The following is a 21,496-nucleotide window of genomic DNA, read 5'->3' on the forward strand; positions in this document are numbered from 1 at the left end:
ATTTTGCCAAACTCCATCAGGGGAATGACTATATATGGCAGCTATAGTCTTACAAAATATTTCTTAAATAATAAAACTTGAAAGTCCAAATGACTCCTTGATCCACGGGCTGCAGAATGGATGCTGGGTTAGCAGGCATGAAAACAACATTAATTTTGTTGTATATCTCAGTCAGAGCTCTTGGGTGATCAGGTGCATTGTCAGTAAGCAGTAACACTTTGAAATAAATCTTTTCTGAGCAGTAGTTCTCAATAGTAGACTTAAAATATTTAGTAAACCATGTTTTAAGCAGATGTTCTGTAATCCAGGCTTTGTTGTTCCATTTATAGTATATAATATAATATATAATATATAATATATAATATATAGTATAATCCTTAAGGACCGTAGGATTTTCAGAATGGTCAAAGAGCATTGGCTTCAAATTATTTTAAAGTTGCATCTTTAAAATAGTTGCATCAGTCCTTAACAAGAGAGTCAGCCTGTCCTTTGGAGTTTTGAAACCAGGCACTGACTTCTCCTCTCTAGCTATGAAAGTCCTAGGTGGCATCTTCTCTAGTAGAAGGCTGTTTCGTCTATATTGAAAATCTGTTGATGAGTGTAGCCACCTTCAGGAATGATCTTAGCTAGATCTGGATGACTTGCTGCAACTCCTACAGCAGCACTTTCTGCTTCACTTCACATGTTTATGTTGTGGCCACAGCTTCTTTCCTCAGCCCTCATGAATCACCCTCTGCTAGCTCCAAGCTTTTCTACTACAGCTTTCTCACCTCTCAGCCTTCATAGAACTAAAGAGAGTCAGGGCCTTATGCTGGCCAAGGCTTTGGTTTAAGGGAATATTGTGTTTGTTGTTTTGATCATCTATCCAGACCACTCAAACTTCCTCCATATCAGTAATAAGACTGTTTCACTTTCTTATCATTCGTGTGTTCACTGGAGTAGCACTTTTAATTTCCTTCAAGACTTCTTCCTTTGTGTTCACAACTCTGCCAACTGTTTGGTCCAAAAACACTCGCTGACAGCCTGTGTCAGGAAAAAGGGAGGTCTGAGGAGAGGGAGAGATATGGGAATGGCTGGAGTCTGAGTGCATGCTTCATCAATTAAATTCTTTATATTATATGGGCGTGGTTCATGGTGCCTCAAACAATTACAACCGTAACATCAAAGATCACTGATCACAGATCACCCTAAACAATATAATAATAATGAAAAGTCTGAAATATTTCAAAATGTGACACAGAGACATGAAGTGAGCAAATGGTTTTGGAAAACTGGTGCTGAAAGAAGCTCGATGCATGGTTGCCATGAACCTTCAACCTGTAAAAAATGCATCACTTGCAAAGTTCAGAAAAGTGAAATGCGATAAAATGAGTCACGCTTGTAGTATATATAGTGTCCTGTACTATCTGTGGTCACAGCCACTGGGGATCTTGGGAGGTATCCTCTGTGGATAAGAGGGGGACTGCTGTAGGTTCTGAATGAACTGGAAATAGAGCTGTTTCTTGCTAGCTAGGAGCTGCAGCAAGAGAAGGTACAATGCAAAGAAACCAGGCTTAGCGCTGTGCTCAATTGTCTTTAATTTTCTTGTCAGGGCAGACAGTTTAAATATCCTGTCTCATTCGCCCACGGCCAGTGTCTCCTGGCCTACTGCACTTGTGCTGCAGTTAAATACGTTTTAGCTGGCTTGCTTTTGTTTCTTTTCTTTTCTTAAGAGAACCAAGTAAAGAGTAAACATGCTGTTTCTTCTTTTTCCCATTTAAGTAAATATCTGTCTTTCAATTCTAAAAAGCTCCTCGCTTCTGGTAGGTTTACATCCTGACATTAATCCTATCAGCTCTCAATTCATATAGCTTCAGAAGAGGCATTAGAAAATCATCTCTGTCTCTTCCACTCTGCCTGAACCCTCAGCTGATACAACCAAAAGCCATTTCTGCATAAAAATACAATCATCCTTTGGTCACACACATAACTAGGAGAATGTTTGGTTGTTAAAATGCAATTGGTTAATTTGTATTATGCAGTCTCATTTCTTTCTCTGTTGACAAAGGCAGTTTTATCTACCAACAGCGTTGCCCCAAACGCAGAAATGCTCTGTGTCTGCGCTGTCTAGGACGGCCGCTGCTAGCCACAGGTGAGCACTTGAAATATAGCTTGTGCAACCGAACGGCTGAATTTTAAACTTTATTTAATTTTAATTAAGTTAAGATTAACAAGAGCTATGTATGGCTACTGGTCACCACTGTGGACAATGCCATTGTTTGATCATCACTCCTGATTGGAAGGGAATGAGCCCCAAATGCTGCTCTGCAAAACCCCTGGACACCTGATAAGGGTTTATGTGTCTTCACTGGGGGTGGGTTGAGAATGGGAGGTCACTGGCATTTCTCAGGGCCTCTCTGAACTGCTTCAGACCCCCTCTTCCACTAAAGGTACCCACTATTCTCTGCTCAGTGGTCTCTGAGCACATCTGGCCATTGATTGCCCAAATACCTCGGAGGTGAGTGGTAGGCTCCCTGAGTCACAAATGGGAAGTTCTAGAACTGGCAGGTCAAATCCCTGGGATCACAGGATGTTTGAGCACCTTCCTTAGTCACTCAGAGTTCTTCCTCTGGAGCACAGGCCCATTGATGATTTTCATGGAAAGTAATAGACCACAGGGGCCTTGCCTTTGCCTTCTAGGCTTGACAGCCTTAAAACTTTTTTTTTTAAGATTTTATTTATTAACTTGACAGAGAGAGAGAGAGAGCACAAACAAGCAGGAGGAACAGTAGGCAAAGGCAGAGGGAAAAGCAGGCTCCTCAGTGAGCAGGATGCCCAGTACAGGACTCCATCCCAGGATCCTGGGATTATGACCTGAGCTGAAGGGAGATGCTTAACCAACTGAGCTACCCAGGTTCCCCCAGGCTTGATAGTCTCACGTTAACAGGGAAGGGGGGAAGGGAGACAGAACATAAAGACTCCTAACTCTGGGAAACGAACTAGGGGTGGTGGAAGGGGAGGAGGGCGGGTGTTGGAGGGGAATGGGTGATGGGCACTGAGGCGGACACTTGACGGGATGAGCACTGGGTGTTTTTCTGTATGTTGGTAAATTGAACACCAATAAAAATTAATTAAAAAAAAATAAACAGGGAGCTGGTGTCATGAGATGGAGTCCAACCAGGAAAGTAGACATCACTGTGAATTTTCACAATGCTGGACATTTAATACAATGTGATGGAGAAACATCAAGCCCAAAAGGATAATGAGGCAACTCAGAGCTTAGCAACAGCGGGAAGTAGACTTCCCCCTCTAGGCTAGAGAGTCAGAGGGAAGAGGTGCTGTGGGAACCGAGGAGTGGGGACAGGACTGTCATCTGGTGGAAGCTGGAGCCATGGGGCAAGTGTTTCTGATGGGAGAAGGAGCCAGTTAGGAGAAGCATCTGTTGCCATAGACACTTTGTGGAGGGGAGGAGAAGGACGGGAGGAGAGACTTTGACTTCTTTCTTTTTCCCACCTGCTAGGCTCCTGCGAAGGCATCCCGTTGGGTCAACCCAGTCAGAAGCCAGCTGATAGAGGAACCTGGGAGTGGCTCCTCCAGGGCCCTGTTATAGAGAAGAGAGCAGGGGAGGGGTGAGGACTGGCCTAGATTGTCTGTGTGTATGTTTAAAATATGAGCCTCTGTTTCCTGAGCACAGTTACAGAGGGTAAGAACCACACATGTCTGTGTTTCCCCTGCTCCCTGCCCAGTCTTCTCTTCCCTACTGCCACCCACTCCAGTGCCTGGGTCAGAGCACACCTGGAGCGAGTGTCAGTGGTGTTGATGGGTTGACCTCTTAGAAAGGATGCTGTGAAGTGGAGTGAACTCTTCATTGTGGTGATGGTTTGAACTAAATTCTTTTCTCCGTATGAATTATAATTTTTAAAATTTTAATTAAAACAATTTTTTTTTGCCACAGTTTAAAAAGCACAACATGAATTTTAACCATTTTAAAGTTCGGGGGCATTAAGTACATTTGCATTGTTGTGCAATCGATCTCCAGAACTCTTTTCATCTTGCAAAACCTATGCTCGCTCTTCCCAGCTCCTGGTCACCACCATGCTGCTCTGTGTCCATGAGTCTGACTGTTTTAGATGGCTCTGAATGGAATTATTTTTTAAGTGACTGCCATCCTGGAGATTATGTGATTCAACCTTAAAAATCTATGTAGTCTACTATTCTCATGATTTAAAACAAGGAAGAGCATCTGGGTAGGATTGCTGTGGCTGGTCTATTTCCCTTCTGACATGGAAGGACAGATATCCAGGAAGGCCTGTGCTAGGGGCCTGGGTCATTGCCAAGATCCCAGCGCTGGAGAAGAGGATGGGATGGGGTTTTGAGAAACTTAGCTGGAAGCATTTGGAATGAAAAGTCAAAGGCAAGGCTGTCTCCCCAGACACTGGTTTCTCTGGTCCATGGCAGGGTTCTGACGCAGGCAGGCCTGCCCCTCGGGGGCCCCATCATGTCTGAAGAGCCTAAGACCGAGATGGAAAGGGTGTCAGAGGTCTGCTTGTCCAGCCTTATCATTGCACAGGCAGGAAACCGAAGCTGACCTCGGTGGACTCAGCCACCTGACGGCAGAGCCAGGACCAAAACAAGCACAGAGCAGCAGAACGAAGACAGGCCATCTGCTGTGGAAGACAAGCTGCTATTATGGAAGCTCTGGGCAACCTCTCTCTGTTGGTCTGGGCAGACACTTTTAGATATCCTTGTTTATTTTGACCTATTTGTTGAAATTTGCAATCATATGGACATGGAACCCATAGAGCTTGTTGAGAAACATGCTGAAATAAATAACGCAGGTTGGTTGGTAGGTAGTTGGTGTGAAAGTGGATGCTGTGGTACTGGCTTAAAGTGGATGCTCTGCCTAAGGTAAAATCTAACTCCATTGGTCACTAGCCCTATGACCTTGAGTAAGTCCCATAATCTCACTGAGCTCCACTTTCCTCATCTGTAAAATGGGGATTATAACAATCCTAATTACCTGCTGCTTAGGGTCATTCTGAGGATTAAATGAGATTTGCCCATTAAGAGTGCTCAATGCATTAAGTATTAAGTAGTATGATCATGCATTAAGAGTTATGAGTGACTTATTATTTGAACTGGGCAGCTAATTGTGAAGTTGCAATACTTTGCCTCATTTAGTGTTTCACTGTAGGCTGGGTTCCTTGTGGAAAATATATATTATGTTAATATGCAAAATTGGGCCACTTACCCGCTCTTCCCACCTCCATCGCTTTCTGAGGTCCTGGGGTGTTTTAAACAATCATCAGGCATTTATTAAGCACCTACATACATGGCTCTGTGTTGAGAATCTATCCATGAAGTAAGAGACAGAGAAGACTTGGTTCTTTCCTTAGAGGAACTTGGACTTCTGGGACACCAAATGGCAGTGAAACAGTGTCTGAACGTGTTTTGCCCTGGGAGAGGGGTAGGTGTTTGTGTTAGCGCATCAGGGTGGGGTTGAGGGCCCCAAATCTTTCCATTAACTTTTAAAAAAATAATCTGATTTTAGAACAGTTTCAGATTTATAAAAAAATTGCAAAGATAGTAAGAGAGAGCTCCCACAGACCCCACACAGTTTTTCTATTGGTACATCTTACATTAGTATGGCATGTTTGTCCTAAGCAATGAATCAGTATTTATACATTATTAATAACTAAAGCCCAGACTTTGTTCAGATCTCCTTATGCTTTTGCCTGATGTCCTTTTTCTGATCCAGGATCCCATTCAGGATACCTCATCACATTTAGTCATGGTGTCTCCTTAGCTCCTCTTGGTTGTGACAGTTTGTCAGACTTTTGTTGGTTTGGGGAACTTTTGACAGTTTCAAGGAGTACCATTCAGGTGTTTCCCAGAATATCCTTTGGGGAGAAACTAATGAAAGATGCCCTCTTTGATGGGCTGAGGTTGAAATATGAGTGGAAGAAAGAGACAGGTTTGCCTTCCCCACAGAGTAGTCAGAAGGTTGCCAAGGCCAGAGGAGGGAACAGATGAGGAGTGGGGGTGGGCTGAGGAATCCAGGAAAGCTTACTGGGGGGTGGACTCTGGGTTGGGCTGAGTTAAGGCAGTGGAAGGAAGCTCTAAAGGGATCATGCCAGCATTTCCTCAAAGACAGAGCCTGTTTTCCTACGTGATCTTGATAACCAAGTTCTTAGGCATGTGATGACATTGGGCTGCCTCACACTAAACTTAGCAGAAGTGTTTGTGTTTCCAGGACGGGCAGGAGAGGAGGTCGCTGGCTGGGGCTTGATGCAGTCTGCACCAGGCCTGGCATGACCTGTGGGGGGCTCAGAGGGAGCTCAGGGTGACAGGATGTCCTGTGCCTGCCAAGCAGTCATATTAATTAGGCTGATAGCACTGGTAGAAATGTTTGGGACATGACACTGGTTTATTTTTGTATTATTTATTTATACAACACAAGCAAGTGAGAAAGCTAACCAACCTTTCTGTTGAGACTTAGAGTAGAGCTTGGCAGGAATAATTGAGCCTGTGGAGGAGGAAAGGAGGTAAAGATTCAAGGGTAAACTTGAAGGGACCAAGAGGCCAGGGAAATCTTCCCAGAATAAGGTCATTCTGTCCATGCAACTATATGTCCATGCATGCTTCCAGTCACCCAACCAGCCAGCCATCATTCCAGCCATCCACCCATCCTCCAGCCATTCCTTATCCATCCAGCCAGCCAGCTATATCATTCCATCCATCCATCCATCCATCCATCCATCCATCCATCCATCCATCATCCCCTGTATGTGTAGGCAATGGCAGGCCACATCCTCAGTGCACATTGAGCCAATCCTCACCTGGTCAATGCAGTAGACTGACTTTTCTGACCCACAAGCCCCTTCCACCTCCATGGTCAGCTGGCTAAACACCTATTGTTCGAGTTCCCACCCTGTGCTGGTCCTGTACCAGATCCCAGAGGAGGTCAACAATACACATAAAGGCAGCTCTGCCCTCCAGACACTGTCCTTATTATTAAGGAGACAGCACATCTGCCCTGAAAACAATATGAAAATATTTGATGGCATAATAAAGGTTTGTACACAGTAAGCAGTACTAGCAGATCATAGAGGTAGAGGGGCAGACAGCTCAGGTTTCAGTGCAGAAGTGAGCTTTAAAAGACTCACCAGGTGGAAAAAGTGAGATCAAAGAAGGGAGAGATGTTAATTGAGTATCTGCTGTGGCCATTTAATATCCCCATTTTACAAATGATGAAATGGAGGCACACCTGAGACGTGAGACAACTTGCCTTGTGACACAGGGGGCTGGTTTAAGCCCAGATACTCAGATGGCAGGGCTCCTGTTTTGTCCACTCTGGCCCTGGGTGGTGGGAGGGCCTTGCCATTCCCCCTGGTGATTCCCCCGCTTTCCGTGCAAACTGAAGGGCCCTATAGCCATGTACCAGGTGTGGGCTAAGTTACCATTTCTGAATTGTTTTTGATCCAATCAATCTCTAATATCCATTTCCTGATACTCACCCTTTACACTTGATCTTAGCCAAAAGGCTGAGAAGCGATGATACCCACACTTTAGCAGCAAAGAGGAAACGGGGTGGGGTGGGAATATTGGGGATATCATTATTTCTACTGTTATCTGAGAAAAAGCGAGGTTATTTAAGTACAAGATTGTCATCCTGACCACAGCTGAGTCCACTGTGGAGTCCCTGAAAGCTCTTCTAGGATGTCTGCCATGACACAGGTGCCCTGGTTTCATAGGTAGGTAAACTGAGTCTTCCAAAGGTTGTTTTACTGGCTGTTGGCCTGGACCCAGATTTTTTTCTCCTTCTGGGCCCTCCTGGCCAAGTGCCTGCCCACTGAGGTGTAAGTGGCCCTGCCAAGTAACACTTCCCTGGGCCAGGGAACTCCTCTGAGCTTTCTCTGGCCTCTATGGTAAGCCCAATCTGACCCCAGAAGGGAGAGAGTGTCTCTGCTACATATGTGACTTAAAATAATGGCAGTTGTCTTAGTGAGAAGCAACAAATAAATCACTAGGAAGGGTTTTTCACAGGTCAGCAGGTTTGGGACTCAGATACATTAATATGGAAAATTGCTTTTCCTTCTGACTGGAGGGTGGGGGGTGGGTGAGGCATGAGGGCTCAGGCTTCCTGGTCTGAGGGGCAGGACAGGTGGGGGGCCAGGGCTCCGTGCCCGCAGCCACTCTTGGAGCCCTGAAGTCCGTATACACTCAGCATGGAGACCCCACTACTCCTTACGGCTCCCTGGAGGGGGACTCCTCTCGCTGGCATCTCAGGGTGCCTGACTTCCCCTCCTCCCTCTGCCTTTGCTTGGGCCGACCCCTGTGCTGTGGCCAGTCTGTCCTGAAGCTCGCCCCCGCCCAGGTGTGCAGCCAGGACCACTTAGGGGGTCTCTTTCTGTGACCGTCTGCACCTCCTGCTCCATCCCTCACTGATGGACAGTCACGGGGTGCTGCTTAGCGGGTTATGTAGCTGCCCTGCCCTTCCACTGGTTTGCACTTCCTTGAGGAGAGGGAAGGTATCCTGGGGGCTGAGGGCATGGGCTCTGGGGGTAGCACCCCTGCCTTGTGCTTCGATGAGAGTTCTTCCGGCCTGGAGAAGGGATGCTGTGGGCGCCAAGTAGGGGTTTGGATTCTGGATTGGGCAGCTCTGAGTTTAAATCTTTTTTTTTTTATTTAAGATTTTATTCATTTATTCATGAGAGACACACAGAGAGAGGCAGAGACACAGGCAGAGGGAGAAGCAGGCTCCATGCAGGGAACCTGATGTGGGACTCGATCCCAGGACCCCAGGATCACACCCTGAGCCAAAAGCAGGTGCTTAACCACTGAGCCACTCCAGGATCCACCTGAGTTTAATCTTGATTCTGCCACTTTCCCCTTTGGGAACTTGGAGGGAGCACTTAACCTCTCTTGGACTCCCTTTTCTTCTGCACAACGGGAATAACTTTAGTAATTATGGAATGAGGTGGTTGTGAGGAGCACTTGGTACTGCGCGCAGCCCTGGTATGAGGCTCAGGACGAAAGGCAGTCGGTCTCTGAGCCCCTGGGCTCCTGCTGCCTGCCCCGGTGGCACGTGCCGCTCGGACTGATTAGTACCACCGACTAATGCACCCCCCCACCCAGGGAAGAGAATCCCGCCTCGGGAACTGAACTGTGCTTGCTCCAGGGCCATCTCGGGGGAAGGGTCTCCGTGTGAGCTGGGGCTGCTGGGCCTCACGCTCACACAGCGGCCTTTTGCCCTCCAAATTCTCCTTTCTGGTTTCTGCACAGTGGAAGGGCTTGGATTTTTCACTTTATACTTTACAAAGTTCACAGGCATGTCATCAAGACCACAGGGAACGGAGTAGGTGATAAGAAATTGCAAAAGGTTTGGGGTCCAAGACCCACGGCATTTTCTACCCCGGCCATAGACCTTTTCCTAGTGGGCTCGTGTTTGGAAACTGTGTGGAGAGGTTGAGGGTCAGGCCCCAACTAACCCAGTGTCAAAGCCGGGGTTGGCCACACGGAGCTGAATGAGATGGGGTGGGGTGTCACGTGTGAGAGCGTGTGCCCCTAGGATGGCCGTGGGACTGTGACAGGATTGGGCCTAGCAAGCACTCCCTGGGCAGGCAGTAAGGAACGCATCCCTGGTTGTTAACAAATGCAATTTGGTGGCTCCCCACTCTGGGACCCCCTCGGTTAGCTCCCACTGAGCCCTCCTCTGACCCCCACAGATCTCCTCGAGATGAGCCTCCCATCCGTGGGGTCATTCAGAGGGAAGGGCTGGGGTGTGGAAGAGGTGAAGGAAGACAGGTGCGAAATCGTTCTGTTAGAATGCTACCAGCTTCGTCGGCCATCTGGAAGCCCAAGTAACACCACTGGTTGAAGAAATGTATTAGTTTTTGGGCTTTCTGAAAGGAAGGAGACTCAACAGGTTGCTGTCCCAGGATGACAGCGCCCAATCGCTGAGCATTGCATGGGCATCCTGCTTCCGAGTGACTCCATGCCTGTCCCCACAGCTCCATGTGGTCAGCGCTGTTGTCGGTCCTATTTTTCAGGACCTGAAGCACAGAGAGACAAATTAAGCACCTTGCCAAGGTCATACCATGAGCCAGCCGTAGAGTCAGGATTTGAACCCAGGCAGCCTGAGCCTTTATAAGGGCATTCCACTGCTTTGCTTTCAGGATGCTTACTGGTCCCTCATTTTTAAGGAAGGGAAATCATAGTTCAGAGAGGCAAAGACACCTTCCCAAGGATACAGAACTGCATCAGGACCCCGGTTGCCTGTGTCTAGCTTGGCCTGGTTCTGCTTCAGAATCAGAATAATCCCTGGAGCACACATGAGTCCCTGGGGAGATGGAGCAGGGTCCATGGGGCCCTCAGTAGGCTGTGCTCAATAGGGCCTGCAGGGAGGTGCCAACCCCGGCAGCCAAGGCTGCTGTGGCTGGTGGAGCCAGAGGGGCAGAAATGTGAGCTCAGCCTGGGCGTCCTGCCAGAGCCACCGACACCCAGTTGCATTTTGTCATCTGCTCCCCTCACCTGATTTAATACCACCTTAAATAATAATGGGGCAGGGGGAAGGGGGGCATGAGGAGGAAGCAGCCCAGCCAAGAGCCTATGTAACAATCTCATCAAGCCTGGCGGTTTCCCTTTGCTGTTTGAGAAGCAATTTCTCCTCTGATGTAAACATTTTTTTTTTTTTTTATGATGATTCTGGGCTGAGCGGCACCAGGGGCTGCTGCTCTATGCTTCCCTCCAGCTCCCTCTGGTCCTCAAATGCAGGCAGAATGGGGCCTGTAACCATGGCAATTCTCTAATGTTCTCTTTCCATAAACCATAAACATAGGGGGAGTCTCCATTACAGCTTCTTCAAGGAGAAAACAAAGCTTTTCCTGACTGGGGCAGGGCAGGGTGGCAGGACGAGTGGTGGAGAGGAGATGACGAGAGGCTTTATATTTTTTTTTCTTGTCATAGAGATGAATTGACTTAAAATTAGCTCAGTCCAAACCATGGTTTCAGTAATTAAACAAGACACAGCCCGGGCCAGCCACAAAACTTGTGCTCCTTAAATATTCGTTAAGGGCATGAAGGGAAGAAGGGAAGCAGGGGGCAAGGATTTGGCGAATAGTGAGCAATGATGTTGGGCATAATGTCTCACATTATGAAAGGGTATAAAGTGCTGCCAACCTGTCCAACAGACTTGTTGAAAGAGCTAGATGATGATGTCTGGATTGTCCTACCCGAAGGCTGGGGTGATGTGTCATCTTCCCCGAATCCCTGGTGCTCGGCACATGGCCTCTGGGTGGTCAGCATTAGTAAGTGTTTGTTGAAGAAATGAAGGAAGGAATGGATCAATCAAGTTTTTACTTCTTGGGGGTGGTCCTCATTGTTCTGAGGATGTAACTATAATGAAAGCTACGAATTCTTACTCCAAAATTATACTTATGAAAACATACATCTCATATGTCCTTTCAGATTACTTGCAGACTCACTCATGGCCATCCCTAGACTCCACCTGGAGAATTTCTGGTCACCTAACCTCCAGGTGCCCTTGAGCATTTATTAGGTTGGATCATCAGTGAGCGAAGGATCTACCAGGTTGCCTTGATTTCCCCAATGTAAGTGAGAACAGGTGGATCTGAAGAGGCAACTTTACTCTTAATGTCTTTTTTTTTTCTTGTTTTTTTCTCTTCTTTTTTTTCTTAATGTCTTTTTTTAAAAAATATTTTATTTATTATTTATTCATGAGAGACACAAAGAGAGAGGCAGATACACAGGTAGAAGGAGAAGCAGGCTCCATGCAGGGAGGCTGATGGGGGACTTGACTCCACAATCATGCCCTGAGCCAAAGGCAGACACTCAACCACTGAGCCACCCAGGCAGTCCTTAATGTGTTTTTTTAAAAAAGTATTTTATGTATTTATTTGAGAGAGAGTGCACATGAGCAGAGAGGCAGACGCTGCTGAGCAGGGAGCCCAATGCAGGGTTTGATCCCAGGACCCCAAGATCATGACCTGAGCTGAAGGCAGATGCTTAACTGACTGAGCCACCCAGGTACCTGTACTCTTAATTTCTAAGTTCTGGGAAGATCTAAGGTTCACCTAGATGCTGTGGAGCCCAGGGGCCTCAAGGGAAATTCCACTCTAGACACCTGCATACAGGGAGAGAATTCCTTTTCCAGGAAAAGTCTCAGTGTGGACCTTGACAAGAAGTCTGTTGGCATTTCTCTTAACCTTGAGGCTGCCACATTCATCCTCACCTTGCTTTGCATGGTTGAGTGTCACCAACTGGTCCCATTGATTTCTATGTTTTTTCCTTTTTTAAAAAAATTTAAATTCAATTTTCCAACATAGAGTATAACACCCAGTGCTGATCCCATCAAGTGCCCTCCTTAGTGCCTGTCACCAGTCACCTCTTCCCCACACCCTCCTCTCCTACTGTAACCATTTGTTTGTTTCCCAGAGTTAGGAGTCTTTTATGGTTTGTTTTCTTCTCTAATTTTTTCTTTCTTTCTTTTTTTTTTTTAATTTAAATTCAGTTGGTCCCATTGATTTCTCACCATTCTCACAAGCTACACACCTAACTCTGTGCTGAGGTGAGAACTGCCCAATCTGAAGCCCAAGAACTGGGCCTTCTTCATCTTGGGGTCCTCAGGGCTTCACAGCTTGGGTCCCGAGGACCCAAGGATTGGACTGGGTGACCTCTCGAATCCTCTACAGCACTATCATGCTGGCAATCTAGCACCCTCTGTGTCTTTAGTACCCAGTATTATGAAAGCAGCTTACAATACAAAAGAATACATTAGACATCATCACTGATCTTGCATTTCTTGCCCTTGGCTTGAGAGCTAAGTGTTCTTTCCTTTTTTACCCATCAAAAGCATTCTTGTACCTAAAAAATGTTCCCTCCCCCGCGAAGTATTCCTTGACTTTCACAGGCAGAATGTGTTACTTCCTCCCCTGTTCCCCAGCTCTTTGCTTCACATTCAAATGTCACCTTTTTATGGACTCACTTGTTTCCTTTATTGTAAATTCCTGGAGGGTGGAGACTGGATCCGATTCAACTTGATATCTCATAGTGCTTTCATGTAGCAGAAACTCAGCAAATGGGAGACCTGGTGAATAGCAGGAAAGCAGATAGTTCCGTATTACCAGGGATGGGCTTAGCTCTCTCTAGATCCATGCCCTATGCTGTGTCACTTCGTTGTTCCTTTCACAAAGGTGGATTGCATGTCCCTGCCTTTTGACGTTAGGTTTGGCTATTGGACGCGCTTTGCCAGTGGGATGTGAGCAGACATGATGCAAGCAGAGGCTTGAGATGTGCTGGTGCAGTTGAGTTGCCCTCTTGTCCTTTGAGCATCACCTGACTGGTGCCAGGCCCCACATTGAGAATGGGAAACTCATGGAGCAGAGCTGCCCAGCCAACCTGCAGACTTGAGAGTGAAAAATACATGTTGTTGTTGCCACTGGGATTTGGAGGATGTTTGTTATGCAGCAGCAGCTTTTTAATACAATTGCTAACCTAAAATATGGGCTGAGAAACATAGATGGCCTTGAGGTGTTGTTTGGTGTGGACTTTTTAGAAAAGAAATGGAACATCGAGGCGCAACTAGAAGAATCAGTTGATAATTCCTCCAGTGGAATACTGAAGGGAGGTGGAGGAGGGATAAGAGTTCCCCCAAACATCCTCCCATCTAAGCCCAGCCTGTGGCTGTTAAAACCTGAATGATGATAGCTTTTGTGGGTGGAAAAAAGAAATTGAGTTTCTTTGAAAAGTGGCAGCTTTTGCCCAAAGGTACAAAACGTGTTGTTTACCAGTGTTGACTTCTGTGCGTAACTCTGCAGCCTGAAGTAATGTCCACGAGTGCGCATGAGGGTGTGTGGATTTCAGACAGCGTCCGACTTCGATGCCTTTTAGAAAATTGGACTTCTCCATCATTCTGTCACAGGGTTCCCTGGCCGGCTCATTGCACTACCAGCAGCATGCGGGATGGGACACCAGAGGTGAGGGAGCCTAATCTGGTTTCCACCCATGCCTGTGGCTTGAGAGTTTTCACACAATGAGCTATCTTCAAAATCTGGAGGTGCCGGGTCATAGCTTCGGCCAAACTTCTAATCCACAGCAGGTCTCTGAGGAACTGGAGCCCAGTGCTGGAGAAAGGGATTGGAGCACAAAAGTCACCGCAGAGCTTTGTGGTGACCACCAGGAAGGACAGTGGTTTTCACTTACTAAGGCTTGACTGACTATCTACTATGAGCCAAGCACTGCTAGGCACCAAAGCCGCCCCTTGCTCCCTGCTTTCTTGGAGATTATGATCCAGAGGGAAGACAGACATTGATAAATATTCATACAAATAGATGTAAATTTGTAAACGTGACAGGTGCTACACATGGAGCTACTTGGGCTACGAGAGCTAATAACAGAAGTATTTGACTTTGGAACATCAGAGATGGGAGATGATTTCTTTAAGCAGCTTAAAAATCTTTGTCTTATCAGGGTCCTAGCTACTCCATATGAAACCTTTGTGCAAATTAGGAAAAGACTTCCAAGCTCCCAGAAGCCCTCACATTGTGAACGACCTGCCGGAGTGTGCACAGTGGTCCTGCCGCTCAGCCCCACATCCTCCGATCGTCCTCAATCCACAGCCATGCTCCCAGAGCTTTGAGATGCGGGGCCGGACCTGCCTTCCTCCCTCGTGTGGCCAAGGCATACTGAGTGCCAGGTGTTAGGCACCTGTGGTGGAGCTCTATTCCAAGTGCAGGAGATTAAAGATGACCTTGTAAGAGCATCCCCTTCTTTGGTATAGAACTTGAAGCTTTTCCATTCTGACTATAATAGATTGGCATTTTGATGAGTGGAAAACATACTTTATGTCGTCTGATCTGGGCTCTTGCTTATTTCTCTTATTCCTGCCCAAATTGATGCTGGGAAGTATGGGGGAAGTTCTCTCAAAGGATCAGGGTACAGGAGTTTGCAGACCTTCATGGTTTCCACAGTGATGTCACCAGCCCACCTGATCATAGCTCATCCTGCTGGCCCTTGAGGAGGGCAGAGGCTGGTTAGAGTTCCCAGGTTCTGGAGTCCGTAGAGATCCTGGCTTGGCCTCCCCTTAGCTCTTCCTACCAGGGCATCCTGTGTGCCTGCCATGTCCTCCGTCTGCCCCAGCCCAGCTGGTCTATTTCTAGCCTTTGCAGCTTTTCACTGCTGCCTCAGTGGGCCCCACAGAAAGCAGAATAATTCTTAATTTGGAGGCTATGGCACATGCAAACTGAGAGGCTTGGGAGGGCAGCTCCCAGGGGGTTCCCTCGGCCCCGAGGGAATGAACCTGCATTCTGCGGGGTCCCCTGCACAGTGCTCTCTTACCAGTGTCCCCAACACAAACCCCATCTGTCCGCAGCATTGCTTTAAAGTCCTAGCAAGGTGCGTGTCCAACTTGCACTGGCCTCCCGACCTGGCTTCCTGCTCCTAATCTCTTCCCTCCTAACCCAGCCTTCCATATGGCCTGCACTTTCCTGATCATAAAACAAAGCTCTGGTTATAACCTCTCCTGCTCAAAAACTTTCAGCAGCTCTTCACTGCCTCCTAATTAAGCCCAAACTCTTCACCACAGCAGCTAACGAGGTCTTCACTCCTGGCCCCGACTCACCTCAGTGACTTTGCCTCTCATTTCTCTGCCCCTGCATTCTGGGTGCTGGGCCTCCGAGCTCCTGCGGTTCCCCGGAACACACCAGCAGCTTTCAGACCGCATGCCGTCGCCCTCCCTGTGTCTCTCACCTGGGTTGTCGTTCTCCCTGCTGGCTGGAGACATCCCTCTTTTCTTTCACAACCTGATTCAAGTACTGTCTTTACCAGGAAGCCTTCCTTAAATACCCCGATGGGAATTAGCACGTTGCTTCTCTGTGACAGCCAATGTCACTGTGTTTCTTTTCTGGCTGTTTTTCTTTCTAGGTTGGAAACCTTGATTCCTTGAAATCTAGGAAAGACTCTGGGTCATCTTTATTAATGTGATTGGTGATTGGAAGTGTGTCTCTATGGTGGGTTCTCCATAAATAGTTACTGCTGCCAAATCCATGGGCCAGAGAAGGTGTTGTCCTTGCCTTGGAGGTACTGATTGTCTGGATGAGGAAATAGCACGGGAACATAAAATGTCACGAACACAACCCTGAAAACTGAATCAGCAATGGTGGGAATGTAAAACGGTGTAGCTATTATGGAAAACGGTCTGGCAATTCCTCAAAAAATGAGACATAGAATTATCATATGGCCCAGCAATCCCACTTCTGGGCATGTATCCAGAAGAGTTGAAGGCAGAGACTTGAACTATGTTCTATACCCATGTTCAGAGCACCATCATTCAAAATAGCTAAAAGATGGAAGCAACCCAGGTGTCCAACTATGGATGAATGCAAAGATGAATGTGGTTTATGTATATAGTAGAATATAGTCAGTCTGCAAAGAAAAAAGAAATTCTGATATATATTATAAGCTATATGCATCTTGAAGACTTTATGCTTTCTGAAATAAGCCAGTCACAAAAGGATAAATATTCTATGATTTCGCTTATGTGAGGTACCTGGGGTTGTCAAACTAAGAGAAAGAGCAGGGTGGTGGTTGTCGGGGTCTAGAGGGAGAAGTGGGGGAAGGTCAGGAGGGAGGAGAAGTGGGGGAGGGTCTGGAGGGAGGAAAAGTAGGGGAGGGCCTAGAGGAGGGTCTGGAGGTAGGAGAAGTGGAGGAGGGGCTGGAGGCAGTGTTAGTGTTTAATGGGGGCAGAGTTTTAGTTTGAGATGATGAAAAAGTACTGGAGATGGTTACACAATAATGTAAATATACCTAATGCCCCTGAACTGTACACTTAAAAATGGTTTAATTAGTACATTTTATGTCATACATATTTCACCACAATAAAAAAAGGAAACAATAACAACAAAAAGAATTAGCAAGCACAAATAATAGTCTGTATACAAATTGTAGGTTTTGCACTGCAGGTTCAATTGTCTTTGGTTGTGAGTGCTGAGGTGGGTTTCAAAGGCAAAGGGTAAGGGTTCTAGCAGAAATGTTTCGAGCTATTTGGATCCTGCCTAAAGGGGGAAGTGGGTGAGGGGTCTTTTGGAGTCATGCTTGCCTTGGTGGGAGGTTCCCTATCTGAGTCCCAGAGGCTGACTACTAAACATCACTCAGCTCAAGTCTATCTTCCAGGTGGGTCTGGCCAATGGGAGAGATGAGCAGGTGGTAGGCAGGCAAGAGAAGAATGAGGTCAGGGACCCTCTTCCTGCCTGTTTGGCAGTGGCTCTGGTCTTGTACTGCCAGCATATTTGAATACTAGATAGCAAATGAGAAGAGAAAGAAAAGGAAGACTTACTGGAAGTTTCCCACCACTCTTCTGCTACATTTCATGTGGTTAGAACCTAGCTGTGTAAGGGGTCTTTACTCCTGGAGATGGTGTGTGGGACTAAATCTCAGGGTTCTGTTTCTAAGGAAGAAGAGGGAATGGGTACAAGTTGTCTGCTGGCTGGCTTTGCCATGTTAAAGACCCTTCAGGACTGGGGTGGACAGAGTCGACTGTGCCTTCTTTCTCCTGGTATCAGGTGTCTAGGCTTTGGTCTTCTTTGGCTGACTTGGCCCCTTCCCTGTGCTGAATGTAGAGCAGGGGACCGTGTGCCCAGTCTCACAAGGAGATGGTAAAGAACCAGAGCAGAGACAAGCACAGACATCTTGGGTCAGAAAGCTAAAAGTGCTATTTCAGGGCACCTGGGTGGTTCAGTTGGTTAGGCGGCTGCCTTCAGCTCAGGTCATGATTCTGGGGCCCTGGATCGAGCCCTTGCTGAACAGGGAGCCTGCTTCTCCTTCTCCCTCTGCAGCTCCCTTTGCTTGTGCTCTCTTGTGCTCTCTCTGTCAAATAAATAGATAAAATCTTAAAAAAATAAAAGTGCTATTTCAAACTTACTCTTCCTACAGTTATGATGGGATATAGGTTGCTATAGTGATGGGAAGATGAGGGAGGGGATGCGGGATGCTGAGGCTGCTTTCACTTACACGTAAAAGTTTGTAAAAGTTTCCTCCAAGGAGCTGGACTTGGCATAAGGTAAAGCCTGCGTCTGGATGCCAGAGGATTTGAAAAGATTTCCTAGGTTTCTGTCCACCAAACAGATCTTACAAGAAGCCAGTGCTGTAAACTGGGGAGTCCGGCAACATTCCAGGAGGGGGGATGATTCCATGTAAATCCTAAAGCACTGGGATGAGCCAAGAAAGCTCCCTGCTTTGGACTTGTGAGTGGGGGCAAGAAGAGGGGTGGTCAGGAATGCAACCAGGAAATGGCCATGTCCCCTTAGTACGAATGGACAGTGGTGGTGCAGAGCTCAGACTCTGGCATCTCCTGGGGTTGGATCCTTACTCTATCACTTTTTTGTCGTATGATGTTGGAATAATTTCTTTCATTTTCTGAGCCTCTGCATTCTCACCTGTACATGTGGATAATACCAGCTCCTGAGAATTGCAAGAGGCAATGCACCAAGTGTGCTTATTTAGCCCGGTGCCAGGCACATGGTGTGGGTTCTACTGGTGGTTATCTTACCTGGCATTTCCAGGTGATGAGAGCCTTGGTACTCCAGTGTGTAGAGAGTTACAGTCTTTTTTTTTCCTGGAAATTAAGAAGCACCCCAGGAGCAAGGAAAGGGTCAGAGTGGATGCAGGGTGTTGTGGCAAGCAGGTAAGGAACCAGCTCCCTTGCTCCTGAATTATTCATGGAAACAGGCTTTGAATAATTGGAGGCCATTTTTCATTATCATTATTACCCAGAGAAATGACTCTGTAGCTAAATTTTGAGACTGGGAAATACACTTGATTCCGTTTAGATTGCTTTCTTAAAAACTGCTTAGGGATAGCCCCAAATCAGCACCTCATTTTGGGACCTGTGAATGCAAGGGCAAATAATCCCACCTCGTCAATTACTTCCCAAAATGAAAGGGGAGAGGAGAGAGGGAGGGGGGATCCAGGGGAATGGGGGAGGCAGAAGGGCTGTGGGGCTCTAGAAGGACCTTGGACCTGATAGATGTGGGGCCAGCCTGGACAGAGGAGTAGTTCTGTGTGTCTGTGCCTGGAGGGGCTCTGAGGAGCATGTCTGGCCATCTGTTCCCATCCCCATTCTAACATTTTATCCCCATCGAGACATAGGGTACTGAAAAATACCTCTGCTCCACCACTGGGTCACCTTGGGCAAGCCCTGTTCCTGGCTCCATGCCTCAGTTTCTCTTTCTGAGAAATGAGGCTGAGAGTGTGTCTTTTGCAGAATTGGTATGAGGGCTAAATAAGATGATGGACATAATTTGCCTGGCACTGTGCATGACCTAAAGGAGATTAACTTTTTTTTTTTACCCAATTGTAAAATGGCTAGAAAATCTGCCCCTCCAGGTGCTAACTCCCTTTAGAAATCTAGTCCATGGGGTTAAGTATTGCCCCTTCTCAAATGTAGAGAAAGATGCTCCTGTAAGGTAAGAGCTAATGCCTTTAGTCATAATAACCAGTTATCTCTGAGGCTGGAAAGGGGTCTCTGGTTCTTAAGTGTATTGTGGGCAGGCAATAGAGAGGTGAGGGTAGGGAGGCCGGGGGTGTTGAGGAAAGATGGAGAAGGCCACTTAAAATGGAAGCAGGGATGAGCCTGCAGCTTGACACTTTTGGCAAAGGCCAGTCTGAAGATGCTCATGCATACGTACGCATGTACACCCACGTGCCCATGCACACGCTCAGGCACATGCATGCACACACACCCATGTGCATGCATATTTGCCCAGTCTGGGTGTTTTATGAACCCTTCTTGCACTACCCGTCTCCACCCACCTGCTCCAGCCCAGCTGACCCAGTTCAGGGTGGATGCATTCGTATCTGGCAGATGAGATGGAAGCAGAGGTGTCGTATGTTGGTTTCTGGGAAACTGCCTTAAGACAGCTGGCACATGCCCTTGGATGTAATTGAATCGTTGTCTGGGAGGTTCATTAGGATTACTTCTGTTTGTCTAATGAGTTAATAGCTCTCAGGGAAAGGAATACCTCTCTGTGTCATGCCCCCTGTCTCCCACCCAGGGTCAAGCCCAGGGCTCTGGATGTCATCAGCCTGCAATACTCCACTTGACTAATGAATGAGAGCAGATGCCACTCACTGACATGTTTTGAACCTGGCTGAGCACTAAACCTGGGGACCCTTTGAGTGAAGAGAGCCCAGCATGGAGGTGAGCAAAGATCAAATCCAGAGCATGGATCAAATCTGAAAAAGAAAGAAAGCAGAGGCTCACCCTTGCCCCACTCCCAGAGAGAGCCCTACCCTGCGGATCTTTTCCATGCCAATTCTCTCCATTCCACTCCATGGGATAACTTCATGCTAGGTCTCCAGCCCTCCCCTCCCCGCTCCCTTCCCTACCAAGGAAGAAGGTAAAGAAGCTGCCATGGACTGAGTAGTACTGGTGTTGGCCACTTGATGTCATTCCCAGAGACCTGCAGAAGGCAAAGCCTTAACTGAGCAGGATAGACACTGGGGGGTCACTCAGCACCTAGAGGTCCTTTCCAGAGCCCCTGCTCTAGAAAACCACACGAGAGCTACATCTTCACACTAAAGTAAGGCCTCTGAGGGCTATGGGTTGTACGTGTCTGGGTGGCTCTTTGCTCTAGGCAAAAGTTGTCATACTTCCGTTCCCTCTGTCAGGCAACCAAGATATCAGATGTCATATCCAGACAGCCCGGAGTTTGAATCCCAGTTCTGCTGCTTCTGAGATGTCACACAGCCTCTATCGGGGTGCATTTTGTCCATTTGTGAAACCAGGGTCCCAGGAAAGATTTTTTCCTGGATGATCCTTCTTGCCAAATGAATCCTTTCCTCTGCCACTCTAGGACTAGACTAGCCACTTTGTGGCCACCCATGCATAGCCAGAGAGGATGCTTAATTAAACTAAAGTACTAATTAAACTTCTTGTATCTCATGGCAGAGGTGACAGGTTGTCCTCTAAGATGTATTTTTTCTGTCTTCTATAGAACATCTGATTTTCCTCTGGGCATGTGGCCAACCAAATAAAGATCATATTTCCCAGCCTTCTTGGTGGATAGGTGTGACCATGTGACAAAGTTCTAGTAAAAGTGATAGAAGTGGAAGTGCCATTTGTCAGTGTAGGACACCATCATTAAGGAAGTGGGCACACACTCATTGCTCCTTTTTTCTTTCTTTCTTGCTGCCTGGGAGACATAGAGGTGATGTCCGGAGCTCTAGCTGCCACATTGAGCCATTAGGATGTGACCACACTCTAGAGATGGTATAGCAGTGAGATGGCAGGAGCTTTAGTGTGTGAGGGTTTTATGGAGCAGAACCACCATACCAACCCTAGATTACTTACCTCTAAACTTTTATGTGAGGGAGAAATAAACTCTTATTTAAGTTATCTTATCTCACCTTAACTTCTTGGCTTATAGCTGAACCTAGTGAAAACCAATCCATTAAGAACTCAATACATTCTTACCCCTAGCTACATATTTTAATCACCTGG

Source organism: Vulpes vulpes, chromosome 15 (genome assembly GCF_048418805.1).
Source record: "Vulpes vulpes isolate BD-2025 chromosome 15, VulVul3, whole genome shotgun sequence".
NCBI lineage: Eukaryota > Metazoa > Chordata > Mammalia > Carnivora > Canidae > Vulpes > Vulpes vulpes.